The sequence below is a fragment of the Haliaeetus leucocephalus genome, unplaced genomic scaffold (genome assembly GCF_000737465.1).
Source record: "Haliaeetus leucocephalus isolate CR32 unplaced genomic scaffold, Haliaeetus_leucocephalus-4.0 Scaffold406, whole genome shotgun sequence".
Lineage (NCBI taxonomy): Eukaryota > Metazoa > Chordata > Aves > Accipitriformes > Accipitridae > Haliaeetus > Haliaeetus leucocephalus.
Window position 1 is genome coordinate 2,020,125 of NW_010972842.1, and position 6,000 is coordinate 2,026,124.

The following is a 6,000-nucleotide window of genomic DNA, read 5'->3' on the forward strand; positions in this document are numbered from 1 at the left end:
CTTTCCCACTCTTCAAAATTCCTGAAAAGCAGAGAGCAAGTTTCAGTCAGTTAAAGAAATCTGAAGAACAAGAAGAGTTGCCTATGACATATGCTCAGTTGAACAAAACTCTACAAAGTTAAAAAAAACATGGTTTGAAAACATCCAGAGTTATACTGAGAAGGCAAAAGAACCATTTCAGTACTTCTGTCTAAGCTTAAGGACAGGAAAGTGCAGCAAAGGTGGGTATAAGCATAGGTAAACACACTGCTTTTGGACAGCATTAACTGTTTTAAGGACAAAGAAATCTCTTGAGAAGTATTCCTTTTCTGCAAGTGACATCTCTCAGATGGTTAAAGCAAACATGAAGTAAATACAAATACATACAAATACGAGAATAATCTATACTTCTAGGAAGTTTCTCCCCTAAATGATATGCCTCAGTCTGCCTGCTTATGGCTAATTGTTTTGTCTTTTTAATAAAACACCTGACCAGAAATCTTTGCAAGTATTTGCAGTAAGCAGATGAAGTATATGAAAGCACTATGGTAAGAATACGTACACATGTATGAAAAATATCATTAGAACAAAAATAAGTGAAGTTGAGACAATTTGGTACTGGAAGTATATGACATATATGAAAAGTCAGAGATATAATTTAATCTATAGCCACAGATACTTTCATTACTTCCCACACTCAGGACAGGATGCTGTATTTTAAAAAGCTTAATTAAACCTGTACTATTTTTATTTTATTTTACTGATTTTGCAAATCTTTATTGCTGGAGAGAACACTGAATCCCACCCTCCTCAGGACTCGCATGTCTTTGAATGTTACACCTCTGTAGCTTCACTCCAACTGTGCTAGAAATTATTTTCAGCTGGCCCAGAGGCATTGTCGAATGCTCTGCGCTGCCATGGGCAAGACCAATATTTGATAGCTAACTTAGGATTCCTGCTGCCTGAACTGGTAGAGAGCAAGCATGTGGTAGAAGTGATGAGCTTGTTCTCCTGAGGGTAGGGTGCCAGCTGCACTATAAAAGAGATAGTGTGGAATTAATAGTGGCCTCACAGGCAGGCTGTATACTTTGCCTTTCAACAGAAAAATTCATGCCTTAATACAAGCTAGAATGGAAGAACGAAGACTCAGAATGCAGAAAAGACAACTGCTACCTTGCCAAATGAATTTATTTCAGTTTTGTGTACTTCAGTCTCACTACTGCAGGATGATTTTCGGATGCTTTAAAGGATAATTTGTGTCTAAATAAGCCTATAATCTAATGACAAACTACTCCAGAACTGCTACAGAAAAGTAAAGAAGAGAATAGAAGCAAATTCTGTATATGGACACTTTTGATTGATGCATACAAGAAGGCAGAAGTGGGCTTATGAGAAGGATGCGTAAGCAAATGCAGCAGAAGCTTTTTTGATGAGCTCATGAGGTTCCCTCATGGGTACAAAGCTGTGGAAAACAAAATATAACTGAAGAGAGAAACTGTCTCCAAGTATGTGGACAAGTTGGAAGTACTGGCAAAGCAGAATGAACAGGCATGACATAAAACTTGATGATAGAAAAAAACCCACAAATAACAAAGTTCAAAGATAAATTTCTGGAGTTTTTGAACCTCACAAAACAAACCTTCTCAAAGAAAATCAGTGTAGCACTGATACTTCATTTGGTTTCACTGACATTTTCCACCCCCTCACAACCTATTACTGGACTGCTCACCAAATTTGGAAAGTACCCATATAAAGCTTTGTGAGTAGCTTAAATTTGAGGCAAGGGGCCTTGAGAAAAATATAAAATAGGAAAGGATATGAAAATGCAAGCAGACTAGAAGGAATTCACTGACTACATTTTGCTTTAAGGGAGGCAACATCTGATTTGCAAACAAACAAAAAGAGAACAAATGAACGAAATCACAGAAGTTAGGACAGAGGCAAGAAGGTCTGAGTAAGAAATTTAACAGGAGGATCAAAGTAAAAAAACAGATCTGTACAGTATTAAAAAAAGAAGGTGCAAAAGCTGGTTCTGGTCAGGAGGTATGAAGCATGAGAAAAATAAGAGTAAAATATAAACCTGAGTCACGGAATCTGAGTGACAAGAAGGATAATGTTCCTGTCATTTGTGATAGAAAAGGAGAGAAGTGGATAGAGTTCTGTTTTGAAATGATAAGATAATTAAAAGACATCATGTTAGAGATCCAGCCTGAGACACAAGATTAGATGGAAGGAGCAATAACATTGGTGGAAAGACAGATTTACAAGTCATCTGTATAGCTGTAACAGTAAAAGCAATGCAAGTGGCTAACTCACCTAGAAACAGCATAAAATAAAAAAAAAAAAAAAAACAAACCACAAAACCACACAACCAAAAAACCCAGAAGTCCAAGGACACAGTCTCGGCAAATTCCATGATGAAGTATGAAAGAGGGAAAGCAGATACACTGAAAAAGGTACTGAAGAAGTCATAGGTAAGAGAAGAACAAACAGAGGATTATCTCAAAGTGACCATGAAGTTATTAAAATACCAGTAAATCACACAAAACTAGCAACATGACATGTCAGAGATAGAACTGCACTAAGCACTGAACACGAGTAAAGCCATTGAGACTACTAGCAGTTTTCCCATGACACAGTAAAGCAGTACACACAAATGTAAATAAACATTAGACATCATCCAAATACAACTCCATTGCGCACAAGGAGATGAAACACGACCAGTAGATCAGTAGCCTTAACACTGATGGTGGTGGTGGTGATTCTCCTCTAGGCTCAAATGCTGCACTGAGCACCAGTATCAGTAGATTAACTATAAGAATCAAAGATTTTGTCTGCTCCTTCAGTTTTTATTTTCTGTTTTACGATGAAATTTGCATAGAGCATAATTCTGCATGTTGAAGTTTGGAGTTGTCCCACTTGCTATTCCCACTAAGGTTAATGCTCCGGATCAGCTGTGGGATCCCAAAGATGCATCACATGGAAACCTAGTTTAAACAGTCTACAGAATATGCTGCCTTGTCCCTAGATGTATAAATATTCCAAATTTATTATTCAGAACAAGCATGAATAAAATGTTACTTACTCCTGCCTGCCCTTAAAAACTGTTAATTAAAGATTTGCAGGGAAAACTTGCAGAACTTAAATAATCTGCAATATTTTAACCCATGACTGTTTTTATGCTGTATTTGAAGAAGCTATAGGGTTTTTTATCTTTAAAAAAATGCTATTTAGCAAACCAATTCACCTATCTTTACAAAACATGAAGATTACCAAATGAAAATACTTCAGGAGTTACACCACAGATGCTATACTAATGACCCACCTTCAGAGTGCAATGTACTTCTCAGTGACCCAGGGAAGACACACTCCAGAATGGAAGTAATCCATTCTTTTTATTGTTGAAATGAGCTTGGTCTATGTGAAAGTTCTCAGAGTAAGAAAACTAGGAAACAAAATAATCCACTACTTATTCATGAAGCCTGTGTAGCAGGGCTGAGGCAATGGAAGCTCCGTTAACTACACTGGCAATTTGTCTCATTTATGGCTGGCTAAGCCAGTTCACACCTTAGCTTCCCTGCTAAAAGAGGTAACAATGGTGTAAATTAATGGTAGATTACTGGTATGTGGATATACTGATGAAACTTTGAGAGTTTGACACCTTCTGCTTTGAGTTGTTCCTGAGAATTGCAGAAAGGATGAGCTGATCATCAAATAGTTTCAAGCTGAGATCTCAAGACAAGAAATCGTTGGAATAGCCATAACTTCTCTTATAGGTGGCCTCTCTATAGCTCTGAGCAAACCTAAAATTGAAAAGCTTTTAGGAGGAGCTTTGAGGGAACACAGAACATGAGATTATGCATCATGAATTAACAAATTCCTGAAACTGTTGATCAAGGTCCCTCTCAAGTTTGCTTTAAAATCCTCTGGTTGCAATAGAACTCTAATATTCTTCAACAAGGAATAAGAAGGTCAAATTAGGATCTCCTACAGGAACTGATTTTAAGCTTTCCTTTCAGTATTTTTATTACTGACTTCAAAGCAAGTATGAAGATGAAAAAAGCGTGGGACAGACAAGTAAGGTAGAATGACAAATACAGATGTTGGCAAGAAGGTCAGACAGGGCAGCACTTCTCAGTCCTTGCCACATGCATTGCCAGAGAGATGGTGCAAAGAGCAAACAAAGTATGAACCATCCATCCCTCAGAAACCCAACACTGGCACAAACAATTTTCAGTTGGTTGTGCTGAGAAGTGAAATCAAGACAGAAGTCACAGCTGATTACTTAGTAAACTGGATCTGTTCTAATAAAACTAATCTTAAGAGAGCCAGAAGCTATTTTAAAGGTCAAATTTCTACAAATGAAGAATGTGCACAACACAAGTGGGTGTGACAAAAAGAGAGGATTGCAGGTCAACAGTCCATTTATTTAAGCAAGCAAGCAGATAAGGCAAAGTTGTGGCAAAAGACATAGCATAATTCTTATTTGAAGTCAATCCTTCTGCAGCAATCCTTCAAATCTGGCCTGTGGGATGGACTACAGGATCAGGGGATGTTTTTTTCCTTAACACTCCAGCATCAGAAGGGATTTATAGCATGCCTTCTTCACCAGTGTGCTTGAGAAATTACACAGAAACTACTTGCTCAATTTAGAATCCCAAATTAAAAAAAAATATCATAAGAACCACAGGCTTTTATCTGCGTCTACTAATTAGAGAAACATGTCCATGTACATTTATACAGCTTATAAATGGCACACAGAAACAGTTGAGAAAGTATCTTAGCAACACCTGTACATCAAACTGTCTTCCCTTTACATGAACTTCTACATTTCAGGAAAGGCAAGTGAATGTCCCAGAGTAAAGGACCCACTTCCATGAGCAGGACTCACGCCTTGCAGATGATTCTGAGCAGAGCACAGTATTTGTAATGCTGTACAGGGACTACAAGCCACAAGGACTACAACATAGCCCTTCTGCTAGCAGACCAATGAGAGTCAGGACTATGGGAGGTGCACATCAGCAGCCAGGCACTGTAACTACTATGGGAGGAAAAAAGCCCATTGAAGTGGTGCCACTTCTAAAAGGAATTCCAAAAGCACCAACCATAGCTTTTTGGACATCAGAGAGCTTGCTTGGAATCTGAATATTGCTTCCCTCACCAAAATCAAACCACAGACTTCAAGAAACTATCCACTCACCTCAGAAACCTGACAATGTAAACGAGGTCTTGGTAAAGATCCCTTTTTTCCAGTTTTCAGCAGACCAACTTATTATGCCTATCGTTCCCCTGAGAATGTAAAGGAAATAACTGCCAAATCAAAGATCTTGTATAAAATCAAACTGAAGTCAAGCACACAAACTCCGTATTTTACACACGGTGTTGAGGAAAAACAGACCTGCATGACTACAGCTGCTTTTCTTTCCCAGTCGGTATACAATTCTTTTTCATAAAGCTCATCTGTAAACACAGGCTGACCTGCAGTACTTCGTAGACCTCCTCAGGACCATCCTGGTGATGCCAAGACATGGGCACAATAGGTAGATCCACTTGCAGCACTCAGACCCCCACCACACTCTCACCCAAGAGCAGCCTCACCGGGGTCACACAGATCACAGCCAGCACGGCTAACCCACCTAATCCTCGGTCTCCAGTGCCACAGATGTCGTGTCTGTGCTGGGGACCCACCCCTGCCAAAAGACATCCTAGGACATACTACACTACACCTCTTCCAGAAACAACCTTCTCCTTCCCTAAGAACGGGTAAGAGTCTGCCCCTTGTTCATATAACTGGGAAACAGACTATCCACCACTGCTTGTAGTGAAAGATACGATAAATCGGCCCTGGACAAAAAATGTTTCTTGTCCATGTACCACAAAGAATTTCTGTGAAACGGTTATTCTTTCCCAGTACTAAGCTGGCATGTGAAATACATTAGCAGGCAAGAAACTTAAATGGACAGGTAGAAGCTATTCCACGTCAAATGCTACACAAAATGCTTGTCCAGTCCGTGAAATAAT